Here is a 21,742-nt window from a genome sequence, read left to right on the forward strand (position 1 = left end):
ATGGCCACTTCGCATGCTCCAGCAGTTCATAGATGAGGTAGGTGTTGGGGTGGGCTACCCTGTAGTCCTGGTTCTGGGCCTGGGTGGTAGCTGGGTCGGTCAGTCTGCCAGCTTTCCCTCATTGTCACTACCCAGGTGAGCTCTCCAGCACCGCCCTTGTTAGCTCCCCACTTTAGCAGACAGCAAGGAATGGGGTCAGTTCTCATACACTTGGGTCCAGCTCACCCACACACACACCATCAGGGCCAGTTCTACTATTTTGCTCAGGCGAGGTACAGGACCCAGTCTCTGGATTGCTGCACTTGGTGAGTGGCAGGGCCAGCTCTTCCTTTCTCATGCCCTTGAGGTCGCTCTCTCATCTCTAGCAGGTGGCAAGGCGTGGGGGAAAGGGGAGGAGCAGGGGAAGCTCTCCTGCTCTCCCATGTGCAGGCTAGACACACCTGTGCCCCACCAACAGAGTCAGGTGAGGTGCCATTTCTGCTCCTCCGCGTTTTACTTATATTTTTATTGTTGTTGTTGCTGTTTGTTTGGTTTGGAGGTTTGGGGGGGGTATTTTTCTTTGGTGTTTTGAGACAGGGTTTTTCTCTGTAGCCCTAGCTGTCTTAGACTTGGCTGTTCTTGAACTCACAAAGATCCCCCTGCCCCCTGCCTCTCCAGTGATGGGATTAAAGGCATGCACCACCACTGCCCAGCCTGGCTTCCAGATTCTTAACAAGCCAAATTGAAAACATTTAGCTGGATGTCTCAATTATACCTTCCAGCTTAGCAGGGACACTCAAGTTTGGGATATTATTATATGGCATGTTAGTTTTGTTTTCAAGTGCATGTAGGCTCATAGGTTGTAACGTAAGTTCAGTGGTAAGAATGGTATACTGAACTTGAAGAAACAAAAAATTTTAGTCTTACTTTTTCATTGGTGATGGTATTGCTAGATAGTAAAATATAGTGTTTTGTGCATACCAAGAACACACTCTACAATTGAACTATACTTGCAGCCCCAAGCCTAGCCTACACATGCCTTTAGCAAGTTTGTTTGACTAATACAAAATGGCAACCAAATATTTCTAGTTTCCCTCTCAAACTAAAAGAAAAAATAGAAATAATCAATAGAGAGTATACTTATATTTTTTCAAAATTTATTTTTATTTCATGTACTTTGGTGTTTTGTCTGTATATATATATCTGTGTGAAGATTTTGGATCCCCTGGAAGTGGAGTTACAGTTCTGAGCTGCCATCTGGGAGCTGGGAATGGAACCCAGGTCCTCTGGAAGAGCAATATGTGCTCTTAACCACTGAATCGTCTCTCCAGCCCATGCAAATATTCTAATCTTTAATGTACTCTCTACTCAAATAGATTAAACGTAGAGTCTCTCGTCCCAGAGATAAAAATGTGTGCTGCAGTGGGATGTTGATGAGGAGAGAAAATTCAAATACAAGATTACAAATTGGGGTAACTCTTTTTCTGGGCAGGGTCTCATATGCCAGACTAAACTTGAACAGTATGAAGTAAGAAAATTTTGAACTTCTTATTCTCCTGCTTCTACCTCCTGAGTCCTGGGATTACAAATATGTACCACCATACCCTGTTTGTGAGGTACTGGGAATGGAACATAGCTCTTCAAGCAAGTAGTCTTACCACCTGACCCAAATCCCCAACCTATCATTATAATGGACAGAGTTATGAACTTTTTGAGACTAAGAAAAGTTATACCTTATAGAGGATTTTATCCATGAGTCAAAGTTCAGAAGAGAGACCAGGACTGGTGTTTTGTATTTGAAATATTTCAGCGTAATGTAGGAAGCTGAAACTATTGAGGGGAAAGGGGTAAAAGTAGGGACTAATACAGTGAAAGGCAATATAAATAGGATAAAAGTATTTTAAAGGAAAAAAGAAAAACAGGCCCTCTTACTGATTATAAATGAGATTATGAATCATCATACCTTTTCTGGCAGTTACTTTAGGATTATGTGACAACTAAAGATGATTTACTTTCTTAGATCCATAATTCTCTTGCAATAATTATTTCCAAAAAAAAGTCCCAAGGAAATTGTCAAAGATTTATGTATAAGAATGCATATAGCACTTTTATGTATAATAGAGAAGATTTAATGGGTCAGATACCCAATAGTAGAGAAATTACCAAATTAATGGCAATTCATCCATTTAACCATTTATCACATAGTAATTATAAGCATTTTCAAATGAGCATTTATGGATATAGCAATATATTTTTAATACAATGTAAAAGAAAACAGGTAAAGTTACTATACAGAAATTTGCATGCCTATATCTATGCTTCTGTATCTCTATGCACAAGTATGTATATATACATATACTTGCATATGTTATAAAATGTTGACAATTAGTGATATTAGAAAGGTTTTAGTCCTCTTTTAACTATTAATTTTGTTATATTTATCCATTTAGTGGTGTGTGTGTGTGTGTGTGTGTGTGTGTGTGCACAAGCCATGGTGAGAATATGAAGGTCAGAGGACAAGTTGAGAGAGTTGGTAGGCTTATGAGTGGGTGATCAAGAATTACAAGGCCATCACATATGCCCATGAATATAAATGTCTTCTAGAGTCAGATTGGGAAAGCAACTAGGAATGAGAATTTGGGGTCCATACACGAATGCAGTTTACAGGTAGTATAATGAGAAAGAAGAGAGGCTAGGTTTTAGACAGGGACTAATTTCCAAAAGGAGGATTTTACAAGAGGAAAAGGCAAATGTCTAGAAATAATGCTAGCAATGCACTGAAATGGCAATTCACATCTTGGACTCATCCTGGTAACCACAGCAAAAAGAGAAATTGGAAGCTGAGAGAAAAGCTAGTTAAAGCTACAAAGAGAAGAAATATTTCTTCAGTAGCAACTTAAGGTTGATTTGAGTCGGAAAGCAATAGAATCAAGTTACCAGGAAGATCCATAGTTCAATTAGCCCAGCAATTACAGGAATCAGGTCAGAACATAATGGTGAAAGGGTAAGAAGCTGTAAACCATGCTTATTATTCAGAAATTAACCAAGTAGTATAAAACTCTAAAAAGTAGCTTCTAATATTCCAAATCTGTAGCAAATGGTATGCAGTCCAGAACTGTATGACTCTCAAGCAGTTTCTACACCAAAAAGGTGATGTGTCAATTATTCATATATTTAAAAAATTATTAGAAAGTGATATTTTTATTTCATAAGTATCCAAAATATAATATAATTTTAGATTTCTACTTTATAAGTAGCCATACACATTTTAGAATATTTTACAACTATCACATTTACATGTAGAATTAATCTCATTTTATATCTGTTAGACATAGAGACAAGAAAATGAGAAAATGGTGACTTTTGGATTGGTGAATTTACGCTATTTTAATTTGCTTTGTTTTGCAATGTAAGGAGACCAGTACCTGTCTCCTAAGATCCCTAGGAAGAAACAGTCAAGTAAATCACTTCCAAAAATGGACACTATGAACACTATGATTATCATTTGTCACTAAAGAAAATTTTCATTGTGTACCCCAGATTAGAGTATTTATTGTTGCTCTCAGGGTCTGTGTTTCTGGTGTTATATTTAGGAAATAGTCTCCCATGTCCGTGCATTCAAGGCTACTTCCCACTTTCTTATCTATCAGATTCAACATGGTCAGATTTATATTGAGGTCTTTAATCTATTTGAACTTGAGTTTTGTGCATGGGGATAGATATGGATCTATTTGTATTCTTCCACGTGTTGACATCCAGTTATGTCAGCATTTATTGAAGATGCTTTCCTTTTTCTAGTGTATAATTTTACCTTCTTTGTCAAAAATCAAGTGTTCGTAGGTGTGTAGATTAATATCTGGGTTTTCAATTAGATTCCATTGGTCAACCTGTTTGTGTTTATGCCAATACCAAGCTGTTTTATTACTGTAGCTCTACATTAGAGCATTATGTCAGGAATGCTTTAGCCTCTGGAAGCTCCTTTATTGGTTATTTGGGGGGGGGGAGAAAAAGGTTTATTTGGGTTACACTTCCATATCAAATCATCAAAGGAGGTCAGGACAGGAGGAAGTTCCTTTATTGTACAGGATTCTTTTGACTATCCTGGGTTTTTGTTTTTCCATATAATGTTAATTTTTTTCTTTAAAGGTCTGTGAAGAATTGTGTTGGGATTGAATTGAATCTATAGATTGTTTTTGGTGGGATTGCCATTTTTACTATGTTGATCCTACCTACAAAGCACATGGGAGATCTTTCCATTTTCTGGTATTTTCTTCAATTTCTTTCTTCAGAGACTTAAAGTTCTAGTCAAACAGGTCTTTCGGGAAGTAGCTTTCAATGCATGGACACAGGAGACCACTTCCTAAATATAACACCAGTAGCACAGACACTAAGAGCAATAGTAAATGAAAGGAAGCTCCCAGAACTGAGAATCTTCTGTAAAGTCAAGGCCACAGTTAATAAGACATAAAAGGCAGCCTACTTAATGGGAAAAGTTCTTCACCAATCCCACATCGAATAAAGGACTGATCTCCATAATCAAAAGAATTCAAGAAGTTAGACATCCAAATTCTAAATAATTCAATTAAAAATGGGCCACAGATCTAAACAGAGAATTCTCAACAGAAGAATCTCAGATGGCTAAAAGACAATTAAGGAAATGTTCAACAACCTTAGCCATCAGAGAAATGCAAATAAAAATGACTCTGAGATACAATCTAACACCTGTCAGAATGGCTAAGATCAAAACCACCAATAATAGCTTATACTGGAGAGGGTGTGGAGTAAGGGGAACACTCCTCCACTGCTGGTGGTAATGCAAACTTGTACAACCACTCTGGAAATCAGTATGGCACTTTCTCAGAAAATTGGGAATCAACCTACTGCAAGTCCCAGCAATACCACTCTTTGGCATATACCCAAAGGATGCTCAACCATACCGTAACAAGGACATTTGTTCAACTAGATTCATAGTAGCATTATTCGTAATATAGCCAGAACCTAAAAGCAACTTAAATGCCCCTCAACTGAAAAATAGATAAAGAAAATGTACATTTGCACAATGGAGTACTACATAGCTGTAAAAGACAATAACATCTTAAAATTTGCATGCAAATGGATGGAACTAGGAAAATCTATCCTGAGTAAGGGAAACCAAACCTTGAAAGATGAGTATGGTTATGTACCCACTCATAGATGAATAGTAGCTATAAAGCAAAGGATAAGAAGCCTGTAGTTCATGACCACAGAGAAGCTAAGTAACAAGGACAACCCTAATTGAAACATACATATATACCCATGGGAAGGAAAAATAGACAAGATCTCCTGAGAAAATTGGGAGCATGGGTGTCAGCGTAGAAGAGAAGGCAGAAGGTGAGGAGGAGGGGAGAAGGGGAACAGGGATGAGAGCCAGAAGGAAAGGGATGGTTGAGATAGGGAAAGGGCAGAGAACAAGTAAATAGATACGTTGATTGAGGGAATCCATTATGGGGCTTGCAAGAAACCTAGCACTAATGGAATTCCCAGTAATACACAAGGATGAGCCCAGCTAAGACCTTAAGCAATAGTGGAGAGGTTGTCTGAACTGGCCTTCCCTGTAGTCAGATTTATAACTATCTTAAATTTTATCATAGAACCTATAATCTGCAACTGATGGAAGCAGATGCAGAGAACCACAGTGGAGCATTGGTCTGAACTCCCAAAATCCAATTCAAAGAGAGGGAGGAGTGAGAATATGAGCAAAGGGGCCAAGACCATAATGGAAATAACCCATTTTCAGGGGTTAGTTACCCCTGAAATAACTAACCGTTGCTAATGGACGCCTTCTCACTCTGGCATGACAGCAACAGAAACAGCATAGGGTCAAACTAGACCCTCTAAATGTGGGTGACAGTTGTATGGCTGGGACAGACGGTGGGGCCACTGGCAGTGAGACCAGGATTTATCCCTACTGCTTGTTCCGGTTTTTGGAGCCCATTATCTCTGGAGGGATAACTTACTCAGCCTAGACATAGTGTGGAGGGCAGGAGGGCCTTGGTCCTGCCTAAAAACAATGTGCTAGACTTTGTTGACTCCCCATGGGAAGCATTTCCTTCTCTGAGGAGTGGTTAGAAGGTAGGATAGGGGAAAGCTGGAGGGAGCAGAGGAGGGAAGAGATTGGGAAATGGATTTGGATTGAAAAATAAGAAAAGACAGTTTTTAAAAAAAATAAATTAAAATAAAAAATTTATAGTGGGATGTAAAATTACATATTAAAGCTCACAAAGGTTAAATTTACAACTCCCCCTATTCTCTCTCTGTGTCTCTCTGTGTCTCTCTGTCTCTCTCTCTGTCTCCCCCCTCTCTCTCATACACACACACAGAGAGAGAGAGAGAGAGAGAGAGAGAGAGAGAGAGAGAGGGAGGGAGGGAGGGAGGGAGGGAGAGAGAGAGAGAGAGAGAGAGAGAGAGAGAGAGAGAGAGAGAGAGAGAGAGAGAGAGAGCCAATACCAAGACTGAACTACCAAACATTTTCATCATTCCACAGGCCTCACTTTTGATCTTGCCAGTTGGTCTACAGTCCTTGCGGTAACCATAGTTTATACTTGTGCCATTTGATTCCCACATTGTAGAACCTCGTATAAATAGAATCAGAACTCTTTTCTATGTGGTTTTCTAGACTCATTGTGTTTCAAAGGGTAGTCCACATTGTTGCACATAGTTGTCATTTATAACGTTTTATTGCAGAGTTTACGTCCACAGAGTGGTATACCCAGTGTGTCTGTATATCTTATTATTGATGAACATGAGTAACTTCTAATTTGAGGCTATCAGAAATTAGCTGCTAAGAATATTACTGATACTGGTGATGGAGATTGAGCTAAGTGGTTGAGTGTTTGCCTTTTATGCACAAGGTCCTGAGTTCAATATTCAGCTGCACACACACAAATACTATTGATACCTATTTTTGCACTCATTTTCTGGGTATCAGTATAACATTTCAGGGACTGAAATTGCTAGATCATAAAGGTAGCATGTGTTTAGCAGTAAAAATGACATTATTGTTATTAGGCAAACATTGAGCTTTTTTTTACAAAGTAATCATTCCAATCTTCTTCCTTGTTGTTGTTCTGATAAAACAGGACCTCTCTATCCTAGGGTGACCTTGAATTTGTGATCCTTCTGCCTCAGCATCTTCTTTGCTGAGATTACAGGCCTGAATCACTCTTTTATGATTTGCTGCTTTCTTAAAATGCTTCATTACAATCATGGTACAGTGACTTTCCCTCAGAAGTATAGATGCTAATTAGAAATCAAAATTAATGGAAAATATTCTTAGTCTATGGCAAATTTACTGGAATATATGTTTCCTTTGCAACAAATTTGTTTCTATATGTGTGCGCATATGGACACCGTCTAAAAGGAATGTGTCAAATAAATCACATTATCAGTTATTTATTGATTTTAACTAAAAGCCAATCACTACAGTCTTACATCTCTTGTATTTTGGTTTCTATGTCTGAGATCAAGGTATAGAACCTTAATTTAACAATTCATCGTTATTCACATTAGAATAAGGAAATCCAGCTGCATGGTTTTATTTATGAGACGTGCTTGCCTCAGCAGATGTACATGAGGAAGAATTATGCATCATTCACAAAAAAATCTTACAAAATGACTCATAGATATATTTTCAAGTAACAATAATATTAATGTCAAAATAAATTATTTTCATTTTTAAATTCCTGAAATACTGCTCCTGTTTTGACAAGTACTGGCAAGAGATTGTATGGTGCAGTAAGCAAGGTAAAGAAAGATTTGTATACATACATGTTCCCTAAGTTCTTAAGTACTACATATTAATGATGAGATATTGATCATGTAAAAAGCCACTTTACCTTACCATGCCGATTTACTTTTTATTGAAACAACACTGAATACCGTCCTTGGACACGCCCTCTAGCATTTGGAGAACCAACTAAATGAGCAAGTGACCCAAGCATTGTCCTGAGTTAGACTCAAGCATCTCAAATGAGCACAAGATTGAATATTCTTTGGTGGCTTTTGACATCAACTGAGTAAGTTGAGTGAATTACAGCTGCATGTCCCCGCTAGGGCTATCTATTATCCAATATGTCTTATTTAATTTTCTGTTTCAGGCAAGCAAATTGACTATGTATACTTGCTTGTGTCAGTAGCTAATTTTAGATTACTAATCTAATTGGAAATGGCATGCCCCTTTAGCTTGTCATGTAGAAATTCACACTTTCTGATTAATGTGATTCATTTATATTAGATTTGACTTGACAGAATGGCAATGTGTAATATAAGAGGCAAGGGTGACAAGATTTCTCTCTCTCCCACTCAGTCACCCTCTTTATAAATGATCCAGCTAAGGCATCAGCCTACAATATTTTCCCTTCAAAGTGACAAATTTTGAACTTGCACCTATTCTAATTTAAGTGTGTGTGTGTGTGTGTGTGTGTGTGTGTGTGTGTGTGTGTGCACATGTGTGTTTTCTTCGAAGTACAGCAGCCTTTCAGAGGGGGGAAGCGGTGTCAGTGTTGTTGATAGTGTCTTACATTTACATTCATTTATGGCAAATAGACATCGGCTATGGTTTTTTAAAAAAGAATTTGCTCCCTTGTTAATAAGGTTGTGTTTGCATTGAATAAAAGTGGAAATTGATTTTAAGTTTTTATAAATCTGGCTGGAGGTGTTCTTTTAATCCTAACACTTAGGAAATGGGTGCAAGAGGAACAGGAGTAAAATCCTCAGTTACATAGCAAGTTACTTGAAATGAATAAAACGTGTCTTAAAAATAAATAAATAATGGTTCTATAAACCTTGCCAAGAACTCATGAACAGGGAATTCATAGGCCCAAGTGGTGAACTTTCTACTATTATTTTGCTAAGTAGATGTGTTGTTTTATATACATACATTCACATACATACATATGTATGTCTGTGTGTGTTTGTGCTAGTGCAACAGACCTTAGTTCTCATCAGAGAAGCATTTCTGTGCATTGAACAGGGGTTAATACAGAGACCCATAACTGATGGAAGTGCAGACAATAAGAACTATAGAGCGTTGAGCCTGGAACAGGACTTCTATATCCAGCTTTCTACCCGCCCAACTCATAGAACATTGCTGAAGAATAGGCAGAATGACTGCAAAATCTAGAGATTAGAGAGCACTGCTGCGAAACAGTATCTTCTGGATATGATAAGACTGTGGTTCTCATAAACTCATGTCAGTGGTTGTGCCTGCACAAGATCTACACAGGATCAAGCCATACGGGAGGAGCACATATGATCCCACCTCCAGCTAAGGAGTTATTGTCAGTTGATGACTGTTAGCTGAGGTAGAATCCATTTTCATTAGAGGTACGGTCCTTGATAAGATTGGCCATGCTCCCCTCGATGACCCCACATCAATGGGCAGATGTGAGCTTATTTCCAGCACTAGTTAAACACACTAGGGAATAAAAACAAGAGGACATGAAGTTAGGAGGAAACAAGGGAGGAATTTTTTAATAGGTAGAGGTGAATATCATTGAAATATATTTTATGCCTATATGAAATCCTCAAATAATAAATTAAAATATAAGAAAAATAGGTAAATACAACTGAATGCATTATGAACAATATAGGTGGAATGTGATATTAAAATGTTAATAAATCTGGAGAAAAAATGGTGAAATGATAAATGGATCATTCTTGTACTTTAATTTTTTTTTTGTTTTGTTTTTTCGAGACAGGGTTTCTCTGTGGTTTTGGAGCCTGTCCTGGAACTAGCTCTTGTAGACCAGGCTGGTCTCGAACTCACAGAGATCCGCCTGCCTCTGCCTCCCAAGTGCTGGGATTAAAGGCGTGCGCCACCACCGCCCGGCTCATTCTTGTACTTTAAACTCAGTAGAAGTCATCATCACTACTTACTACATGGACCTGAACTTTACTATTTCATAAACAAAAGAAAAATCTAATACTGTTTACTTTCCTTGAAATACACTGAATAGTGACTTGGAATCAAAGTTGAATAGTTTCCTTCTCTTCTGCATGTTTCTTTTTCTTCGTTGGTGTAATAGCCCCCCTGCACGAGGACTAGCTTGCATGATAACAGCAAACAATAGCACTACCCAGTTATGACATTTTTTAATTAAAAAGCCATTATTTTCATGATGCTTATTATTAAAAGAAAAATTTATTTCAGATCAATTAGAACTTTCATACATTCTACCCCCTCTCCCTTGTTTTCTCACTGTGACTTTAGAATCCCTAATACTCACAGAGGTAAATTATTTAATTTTCTTTCGTCTATATTTTTAGGTGAGAAATAATAATCTGCTTGTGTAGCACTGCTTAGATTTGGCCCTTAAAACAGCCAGAGATTGGAGAGATGGTACAGTGATTAACAGTACTTGCTGTTCTTGCCAAGTACTCAAGTTCAGTTCCCCAAATTCATTCACCTGTAACTCCAGCTCTAGGTCATTCTGAATCTTCCTTTGGGTTCTGCAGACATATGCACGCACGTGGTACACACATACACTCAGGCACATAAACATACACCTAAAATGAAAATCATTAAATAAAAATAAAGTAACCATAGGCTTCATTTCTGTCTTCTCTATAATCCAGCTTAATTATTTTAAATTAATACGTTATTAATACTTGAAAAATGCCATAGAATATATTTTGACCATATTCATCCCTGGTTCCTGCTCTATACTCCTTTCAGATTCACTCTACCTCTCTATACTTATGTCCTAAATTGTTTTTAATTTAATAACCTAATTGACTCAAATCTATGCTATGCATATAATTCTGGGTGTGGTTTCATCCACGGAAGAATGGTTGACCTACCAGGAAGCACATACACCCTTAAAGAAAATGGACTCTCCCTCGCCCAGAAGTCACCAATTGTTCATAGCGCCTAAATTAGGGCGGGGGACTCATGGTCCATCCCCGCCCAGAATGGAATGTTGAATGACTTGATCTAGTGCAGGCCTGGTGAAAGCAGAAACAATTGCTGTGAGTTCACGACTGCAGTGGCTCTGGCATGTCCAGAAGACACTGTTTTTTTTTTTTTTTTATTGAGAAAAGGAGAAAAAAAAAACAAGTTTCCACCTCCTCCCAGCCTCCCATTTCCCTCCTACTCCTCCCCCCTACGCCCCCTCCTCCCACCCTTCTCCCCCTCCCCCCACTCCTTTCCCCCTCCCTCTCCAGTCCAAAGAGCAGTCAGGGTTTTCTGCCCTGTGGTAAATCCTAGGTCCTCCCCCCTCCGTCCATATCTAGGAAGGTGAACATCCAAACTGGCTGGGCTCCCACAAAGCCATCACATTACGTAGGATCAAACCCCCGTGCCATTGTCCTTTGCGTCTCATCAGCCCTCATTGTTCGCCATGTTCAGAGAGTCCAGTTTTATCCCATGCTTTTTCAGTCACAGTCCAGCCGGTCTTGGTGAGCTCTCAATAGATCAGCTCCACTGTCTCAGTGGGTGGGTGCATCCCTCGTGGTCCCGACTTCTTTGCTCATGTTCTCCCTCCTTCTGCTCCTCATTGGAACTTTGGGAGCTCAGTCCAGTGCTCCAGTGTGGGTCTCTGTCTCTATCTCCATCCATCACCAGATGAAGGTTCTATGATGATATGCAAGATATTCGTCAGTATTGCTCAAGGATAGGGTCATTTCAGGTTCCCTATTCTCAACTGCCCAAGGAACTAACTGGGGACCTCAGCTTGGGCACCTGGGAGCCCCTCTAGGGTCAGGTCTCTTGCCAACCCTAAAGTGGTTCCCTTAACTAACCCCTGGACCCAGCAATACCACTCTTGGGAATATACCCAAGAGATGCCCTATCATATGACAAAAGCATTTGTTCAACTATGTTCATAGCAGTATTATTTGTAATAGCCAGAACCTGGAAACAACCTAGATGCCCTTCAATGGAAGAATGGATGAAGAAAGTATGGAATATATACACGCTAGAGTACTACGCTGCGGTAACAAACAATGACTTCTCGAATTTTGCATGCAAATGGATGGAAATAGAAAACACTATTCTGAGTGAGGTATCCCAGACCCAAAAAGATGAACATGGGATGTACTCACTCATAATTGGTTTCTAACCATAAATAAGGGTCACGGAGTCTACAATAGGTGAATCTAAAGAAGCTAAGTAAGAAGGGGAACTCAAGGAAAAACATATAGTTATCCTCTTGGCTAAGGGAAGTAGACAAAATTGCCGGGGAGAAAATTGGGATCTTGGGGTGGGGTGGGTTGGGGGTAAGAGGAGATGGGGAGAGAAAAGTTAGAAGGGAAGGAGGTCGGGCCTTGGGAAAGCAGGAGGATTGGGATAAAGGAAGGTTGGACAGGGGAGCACAGAAGACACTGTTTTGCAGAAGTTCTTCGCTTCCGTCTCTTACAGTATTTCCCCCAACTTTCTCTGCAATGGGCCCTGGGTCCTGCAGAAGCAGCTATAGTATAGATGTCCCTTTATGGATGAGCCCTTTACAGTCACTTATTCTCCACAGTGACCAGTTGTGAGTTTTTGTGTTAACTGCTGTCCACTGAGCAAAGAAACTTCTTTTTTTTTATAATTTTTTTATTAAGAAAAGAAGAAAAAAAACATAAACAAAAAACAAGTTTCCACCTCCTCCCAGCCTCCCATTTCCCTCCCCCTCCTCCCACCCTTCTCCCCCTCCTCCCACCCTTCTCCCCCTCCCCCCACTCCTCTCCCCCTCCCTCTCCAGTCCACAGAGCAGTCCGGGTTCCCTGCCCTGTGGTAAGTCCTAGGTCCTCCCCCCTCCGTCCATATCTAGGAAGGTGAACATCCAAACTGGCTAGGCTTCCACAAGCATAACCAGCAGAATACAAGAGATAGAAGAAAGACTCTCGGATTCTGAAGATACCATAGAGAAAATAAACACACTGATCAAAGAAAACAGCAAGTCCAACAAACTCTCATCACAAAACATTCAGGAAATATGGGACACAATAAAAAGACCAAACCTAAGAATAATAGGAGTAGAAGAAGGAGAAGAGGGGCAGCTCAATGGTCCAGAAAATATATTTAATAAAATTATAGAAGAAAACTTTCCCAACCTAACGAAAGATTTTCCTATGAAGGTGCAAGAAGCATACAGAACACCGAATAGGCTGGATCAAAAAAAAACATCCCCTCGCCATATAATTATCAAAACACAAAGCATACAGAATAAGGAAAGAATATTAAGAGCTGCAAAGGAAAAAGGCCAAATTACTTATAAAGGTAAACCTATCAGACTTACACCTGACTTCTCCATGGAAACCATGAAAGCCAGAAGGTCCTGGATAGATGTACTGCAGAAACTGAGAGACCATGGGTGCAAGCCCAGATTACTATACCCAGCCAAGCTTTCATTCACTATAAATGGAGAAAATAAAATCTTCCAGGATAAAAACAAATTTAAACAATACGTAGCCACAAATCCAGCCTTACAGAAAATAATAGAAGGAAAATCACTAACCAAGGAGTCCAACAATGACCACAATAACTCAACATCTAGAGACCCTTCACCAGCACAACTCAAAGAAGGGAAACACAAACCCTACTACTTAAAAAGTGACCGGAGTTAACAACCACTGGTCATTAATATCACTTAATATCAATGGGCTCAACTCACCTATAAAAAGGCACAGGCTAAGAGATTGGATAAGAAAACAGGATCCAACATTCTGCTGTCTACAAGAAACACACCTCAACCACAAAGACAGGCACCTACTCAGAGTAAAGGGCTGGGAAAAGAAACTTCTTATATGGTCTTGACTGCACTAATCAATGGGTAGAGAGAGATGAATTCAGAGGGCAGTTCTATGTCTGCTTAAGCAAAATATTAGTTGTAGGCTCATGCCTGGCAACTCTGGGCTCCTTAATCACGCATGGATTCTTGACAACATTTGCCAAATCAGTCTTGTGTTTGATTTTATGAAGTAGGCCTTAAATCCCATCAAAATGCAGTTGGCTAACTCCACAGCATTCATGTCAGTATTGTGCCCACAGACATTCCTTGACACATTAGTCTTTATAGTAGTCCACAGGGCTAAAATCTGGGTAAAACTGTTGGTGGTCCCTTCAACACTCTACATAATATCTTCTGGTACTATGAGAGACATTCAGCAGGGAGGAAGCATCCTGGCTAGGACTGGCTCGATTGTCTTATGGCCAATGTGTATGTCTACAGTCATAGAATCTTACCATCAAGTTCTCATGAGCAGCCAATCAATAGGAAGCATCTGCATTGTTTTGGGGATCTCTGGGACATCCAAAACAACTCAAGATGGGTATCCCACACCTGGCGCTAGGCTTTTTATTTGGCAACTGTTTACAATTTGATGTGTACACAGTATAAATCATGTAGAATTAAATTGTCTTTTGCGAGTAGATGTGTATGATAAGTGAACTTTCCACAACTTAGAGTATCTTCTACCCCAATTCCTTTGCTGTCACAATAATCCACAGTAGAACACTGAAGCTGAGATTTCTGCTGCAGTTTTTTGCCTCTGATCCTCATCCAGACGGTTTGTCAAGACTGTCATTAATGGGAGTAATTTTTCGTAAGCACTATTGCAATTATGCCATTTTCCTGCTCGATGAATGCCTTAGCACACGTAGTTGAGGTACTTCTGCTGAAATACTAGTTTTTCATAATCATAATAATTACGCTAACATTTACAAGTTTACATGTTTGTATTTAATTCCTGGCAAACATGTAATTTTACAGATGAGAGAACTGAGATTCAGAATAGTTGATCAAATTGTTTTTGAAAAAGTCTGTCATAATAACTTAGGCTGGGAATCTTAAGCTTTTTATCCTGTGTTCTTTTGGACAGCAAATTTATGTTCTTAATGTATTACCCAACACTGCAGGCAAATTTGGTGCTGACCACTCTGGTCTCCATGTTGTCTCAATAATTGGTTTTACCTTTGTTCATCTAGCCTTTTATTTGAATGCCCTTTTATATCGCTTTAAAAGACCCACACTGAACTCATCTTTCAGAATATTATAAAACCTAACTCTTTATACCTTGCTAATGCTTCTCTCAATTTCTGGAGCATGTCATTTTCAATATTAACATACTGCCCTTATTGCAGCATGAACTTCCAGTAGTTTTACCAAGCCATTTGTAAATTTCCCAAAGGGAGATGCAATGTTTTAAATGACCTCAGTACATTTTAGCAAGATTATACATTAGCCCATTGTCAATGACAGCGAATGATGACTGTTTAACTATTATTTTTGTTTAAGATGGCTCCTTTCTCTTTGGTTATTTTCCAATAGAACTTAAAAACATTTGTACAAAGATTTTAATTGACTTGAGCAATCAGTCATTCTGTATTTTATTTTCATAAGATAATGAGAATAATTTGTATTAAGTATTTTTTATTCAGCTTAAACCAATGAGTGTAAAACACGGTAAATAGAAACTTAAAGGAGCACTATAAATGTCTTTTTGGAAAATTTAGGCTAACAGAAATAACTAATTTGAAAACGCTGGTGTCAAGCATTTTTTTGACATTAAAACAGCCTATTTAAAGAAGATAATTATTTTTCTTAAAAAACACACATGGAAGTTTTGGCTATACGAAATATTAGTTCTGGAGATCTAGTGGACATTACGATTACTATAGCTAGTAATGCTGTAATGTTTGCTTGAAATTTTTTTTTTTTTGATTTTTCGAGACAGGGTTTCTCCATAGCTTTTGGTTCCTGTCCTGGAACTAGCTCTTGTAGAACAGGCTGGCCTTGAACTCACAGAGATGCCTGCCTCTGCCTCCCGAGTGCTGGGATTAAAGGCGTGCGCCACCACCACCCGGCTGTTTGAAATTTTTGAAGAGGGCATACATACTTATTTGTATATAGTATACAAAATTTGTGAATTTAATAAATAGCTATGAATACAATTATTTCCAACACATATATGCTCACAAAAATTATTTAGTATGGTGATGGGTGTTAATTAATTTGGTTGTGTTAATCATTTCAAAAGACACATATAAAATCATTATGTTATGCAAATTAAATATAATTTTTACATTTACATTATGCCTCATTAAACCAGCAAAATGGATGCAATTATGCTTTAATTAAAAAATTAAAAAGTTAATTAAGATTTTTAAATGAAAATGAATTCTGATTTTAAAAAAACACTGTAGATAAATAGGGTCCATATAATAGAGCACTTCCACAGCATACTTTCATCATTCCTCCTCTCCTATTTCTGCCCTCTTACCACCCCTTCCGGTCTCTTCCATTCTATGACCCTCTTTTTCCTCCCATTTAAGACCTCTTTTTCCTCTCACATATTATGTTCCCCTTTTCAATTACCTGATCTATTTACATACCACACACACACACACACACACATACACACACACACACACACACAATCTTGGATACATATTCATTAGGAAATGTGGTATTTGTTTTCCTGAGTCTGGATAATCTCACTTAATATAATAATTTCCAGATGAATATATTTTCCTTAAAGCTACATTATTTCAAATGCTTTATTGTTGAATGTTCAATTGTGTATATTCACCATAATTTGCATCCATTCACCTGTTGATGGGCTTCTGAACTGGTTCCATATCTTAGCTATTTTGACTAGTGCAGCAATAAACACAGGTGTACAAGTGTGCCTATAGTAAGACTTAGAATCCTTTGGGAAAGTACCTAGAAGTGGTATAACTGAGTGGTATAGTAGCTCCATTTTCACTTTCTTAAGAAACCTCCAAATTGATTCCCACTGTGGCTGCATCCCTTCTAGTTCTCATTAGTCCCTTTATACAGTTTTGTTTCTACTTTCACATATGTGTGAAATACAGGAACCACAAATAAGAAAAAACGTACAATATTTGGCTTCCTGAGACAGTCAATTCACTTTACGTGGTTATCTCCACATATAGTCATTCTCTGCCAAGTGACACAAGCTTGCTATTCATTATGGCTGAAAAACACTTTTATTGTATACATGTAGCTAATTTTCTTTATCTTTTCCTTTAGTTCATCAGCACTTTGGTTCATTCCTTAACTTAAACAGTGCTTTCTATATTTTTGTGAGTTAGCATAGTTCTCAAAGGCACAAAATAAAAAAGTTTAAGGTATTTTATATATACACACATACACATATGTTTACATGTTTGTAGAGAGAATGAGTATATGAGAACACATATAGAGTAAGATTAATATATTACTATCTCTAAATAGTATATATCTATTACATACAGATAAATAGAAAGTCACAAATCCACAGAAAGTTGAAAGTTGATAGCAAATTTTGAAAAAAATCCTAGTGATGACATATTAGACATAAACTTTGTACCTTTTGTATCATTAATCCTATGTCACTCGTTTTTCAATTTTCATCCATGCTAATGACTCAAGCATAGGCACATTCTGAGATTGATGGCTGATTAGCTGAAAGATTTCATAGCCCAAGGCAAGAGATAGGTCCATTAACTTCACATGGTCAATAATTTCAGTAGGTAATGCTCTCTTTTGAGATTTTATTACTAATAAAACCCATGTTTTAATGTTCAGAAAATTAAACATCATTGAAACCTGCTTATTCTTAAAATTCTGCATGCGCTTGTCCTTTGTTGTGTCTTCATTCCTGAAAGACTTCACTATACTTTATCTGGGGCAGTCTCTCGTAGCTTAGGCTGGCTTCAAACTCACTATGTACCCAAAAATGCTCTTGAACTCCTGAGCCTTTTGACATTCCCTCCCAAGTGCTGAGAATACAGTTGTTTACCAAGATACCGAGCTATAATTTTAATGCATTTTAAACCTTAATTTGTTTGCTTTTCACATAGTAAAAGACCTACACTTAGCAGCTAATGTTGATTTTTTTTTCCAGGGATGCTTTTATACAGTTCTTCTAAGTAAAAGAATTCAGTGTGATCTTCTGAAATTTAGTATGAATAAATAAAAGCTTTAGGCTAATGAAATAGTTTTATGTCATGGGTCTAGGATGGAAACTACTGTTAGCTGCGTAAACAAAAAGACAAAAAGCAAACCCACTTACCAGCAATTGGGGAACATAGTACAGGCTTGTTGTTGCTGGGCTGTTTAATGAATTGACTGAGGCAGACTGACTTTAAGGCCATCTTCCCTGCAGAGCTTTTTTTGACCCCGAGAAACCTTCTGCAGACTATTACTGGCCTTTTAGTTTAATTTCTCAACCCATCTGAGCTCATTAACTCTTTCCTGAATTCTAATTTTTATATGTGTTTTGACCGAGAGAGGCTTTTCCATTTTCTACAACATGTTGCAATGGATTTTCACTTTTATTCAAAACAGAACAAATGATATTAAATGGTCAAATAACAGTGAAATGTTCACTTAACATTTTTTTTTTTTTTACTCAGGTACAGCACCGATGGCCTAAAGTCTGAAGTGTATATAATTTTATCCAAGTAGTAAGGAAAATGTATATAGCTTTTACCCCTGGCTTAATTTGCTTAACAATGCAATGAAAGAAAGAACACAGAAGGGAATGAACTAGAAATCTTATTCTGAGCTCCTTTGCACTAGCTACCAGATCTCTGGAAAATTTCTCAGCTTAGATGTATATCAGTTGGCAATCACGTCTTCAAAGTGGCATTTTATAATAGTTGTATTACCCTGATTAGATTGCATTCCTGTAGTGAGAACCAAGAAGGAAGTGTGCACGGAAGTGCTTTCAGAAATCTGAAACCTCAGACAAAACCTGGAACATGTATCATCTCACAAATGGAGGTTTTTTAGCTACGTTTCAACCTAGCTATTTCCCTTGGCATGAAACGTCTTTCCTATGAATCATGCTGTGTCCATTGGAAGCTTGTGAATGACAACATCAAAGTCGAGAAAATGTGTCCATTCTGCATGCTAACGAGGGAAACAGTGCCAATTATGGCCCTATTAAGTTGTAAAAACTAAAGGATCCACGTTGACTAATTATGTTAATGGTTAGATGGTAAAAGATATTGAAATTTAAACTCTGTGCAGAATTTGCTCAATCATCTCTTTCCTACCTGCAAGTGTGTCCCTGCCACTAATCAGTCAAACAGAAAGCACAACAGACTACCACCAGAAAATAAATGAACAGCAAAATCAATTACTGAATCTCCTGAATCCTACATTTTTTCCGCCGTAATTAGTTGTTTATTGGCAGTGGGCTGGAAAGGATGGCAGAATTAGCATTCGCAGACAACACCACACCAGTCACGAGGGCAGCAAGAGTGATGGGAAAGCCTGAAGGCACCCTCTTCAAAAGCAAGTGGGTAGGCGGGGGCCTGGAGTGTTGATGGGGCAGCCTTAGTTCACCTCTGCTTAGTAGGCATGGTTAGAGATGAAGAGAGATTCGCTGGCTGCGGCTCCAGACTGACCACTTGGGGTGTACTTTCCTTGACAAGCAAAGCTGTTGGCCAGGGCTCTCTTGATGTATTCCTCCTGGGCAGCCTTCAGGTTCTCCTTCTTCCCGCCCCAGGCCTTCAGAGCAGAGGCCTGCAAAGCCCGGCCATAAGAGAAAGTCAAGGCCCATGGCTTCAGCAGTGGGCACTTGTTGATGGCATTGAGGTTGATGGATGCCTCTTCCTCGCTCTGCCCTCCAGACAGGAAAGTGACTCCAGTGACAGCAGGGGGCACTGTGCGACGCAGGGCTGTGACAGTTGCCATGGCAATCTCCTCATTGGAATATTTCTGCGTACAAGCATGGCCTGGGGTGACCATGTTGGGCTTCATCAGTGTGCCTTCCAGATAGACATGGTGGTCACTCAGAGCCTTGTACACAGCAGCCAGTACCTTCTCGGTTACATACTGGCAGTGCTTTAGGTCATGGTCTCCATCAGGGAGGATTTCAGGTTCCACAATGGGTACAATGCCATTCTGCTGGCAGATGCTGGCATAACGGGCCAGAACATTGGCATTTTCCATGATGGCAAGGGCTGAAGGAGTATGCTCCACAATCTTGAGCACACAGTACCATTTGGCAAAGTCAGCTCCATCCTTCTTATACTGGGCACAGCGTTCTGACAGCCCATCCAAACCTTGGGTGGTTGTCTCACCATTGGTTCCTGCCAGAGGTACCACGCCTTTATCTACCTTAATGCCCACAACACCGCCCTTGGACTTGATAACTTGGGGGAAGGGACGTCCATCATCCGCCTTCTGGTAGAGTGTTTCGTGGAAGAGGATCACCCCCCCCCCCAATGCAGGGGTTCACACGGTCATCAGCAGTTAGTAGCAGCTGGCGGTAGAAGCGCCTGTTCTCTTCGGTGTTCTCAGTGCCAATGGACTGCAGCCGCTTAGCAATGCTTCCAGTGGATTCATCTGCAGCCAGGATGCCCTTGCCCGGAGCCACAATTCGGTGAGCAATGTCAGATAGCTCCTTCTTCTGCTCCGGGGTTAGTGCTGGGTATGGGTAGGACATGGTGCCAGTGGCAGCACGTTCCTGGCACAGGAGGGGGTGGATCTGCTGGGTAGGGCGGTGGGTGAGTGAAAGGACAAAGGACCGAACGCGGATAAAGTCATCAGAACCCCGATCTGCATGCTTTCCAAAAGAACGCAGCCTATTGAGCGGAGGGGGAAGGGGGTGACCTGAATCCTTTGTTTTTGATGAAAATATATTGCACATGTGAGATTCACAATGTGGATGTTTGCTTGACTTATAAATAATGTTTTATTAATTCCTTGATTCATACAGTGTATTTTGATCATATCTAACCACGTTCCCAAAATCCTTCTCTCCTCACCCACATAACTGAGTTTTCTTCTCCCCCATCTCATCGAGTTCAATTTGTGTTGCCCAACTAGTCTTGAGTGGGCCTGCCCTGGAGTGTGGTCTACCTACCAGGAGTCACATCCTTCAAGAAAGTTGACATATATTTAATTAAAACATATATTTAATTAAAAATTGCTCTTTAGATCCTACAGGGGCTATACTGCCCAAACCCCCTCTCTCTTCCTATCCCACTCAGCTTACATCCAGATCCCCACACCCCCTGTCTCCCTCCCTCCTTTGGGGCATAGCGCCTCCCTGCCCAGCCTGCTAGGGCGCTGGGACCGAATCTGAACCGGGAGGACATAGGGGTGGCCGGTAGCTCCTTTGTTCCCATAGCCTGCCCGCAGCGAGCGGGGTGGACCCTTTGTTCGCGAGCTAACCAAGCAGCGCAGAGTTTCGATCTGGGCACCAAGTGAAAGATCATTGTGGTGAGTGAGTGCTGCGGCAGCTGGGATCATACCTCAGCCCGCCCACACTTCCTGGCCATCCTACAGGGGCTATACTGCCCAAACCCCCTCTCTCTTCCTATCCCACTCAGCTTACATCCAGATCCCCACACCCCCTGTCTCCCTCCCTCCTTTGGGGCATAGCGCCTCCCTGCCCAGCCTGCTAGGGCGCTGGGACCGAATCTGAACTGGGAGGACATAGGGGTGGCCAGTAGCTCCTTTGTTCCCATAGCCTGCCCGCAGCTAGCAGGGTGGGCCCTTTGTTCGCGAGCTAACCAAGCAGCGTGGAGTTTCGTTCTGGGCACCGAGTGAAACATCATTGTGGAGAAACATCTCTGGGGAGTGACATCACTGGGAAGGTACATCAGTGGGCAAGAAGACTTGATCCTATAAAAGAAGATCCAAAGGGGAGTATTGGGAGGAAGAGATGGGCAGACGCCAATGCAGGAATTCTCCCAACAATCTGAAAAACAACACGAAACCACCAGAAGCCAGTGACCCCACAACAGGAGGACATGAACACCTTAATCAAGAAGAAGTAG

At 39.9% G+C, this 21,742-nt stretch overlaps 1 pseudogene; it reads right to left on the reverse strand.

The window, feature by feature from the left end:
• Positions 1 to 19,304: 19,304 nt before the first annotated feature.
• Positions 19,305 to 20,409, reverse strand: LOC121441616 (annotated as a pseudogene).
• Positions 20,410 to 21,742: the final 1,333 nt, after the last annotated feature.

Source organism: Microtus oregoni, unplaced genomic scaffold (genome assembly GCF_018167655.1).
Source record: "Microtus oregoni isolate MIOR12 unplaced genomic scaffold, Mior012 000079F_ref0000094, whole genome shotgun sequence".
NCBI classification, from domain to species: domain Eukaryota; kingdom Metazoa; phylum Chordata; class Mammalia; order Rodentia; family Cricetidae; genus Microtus; species Microtus oregoni.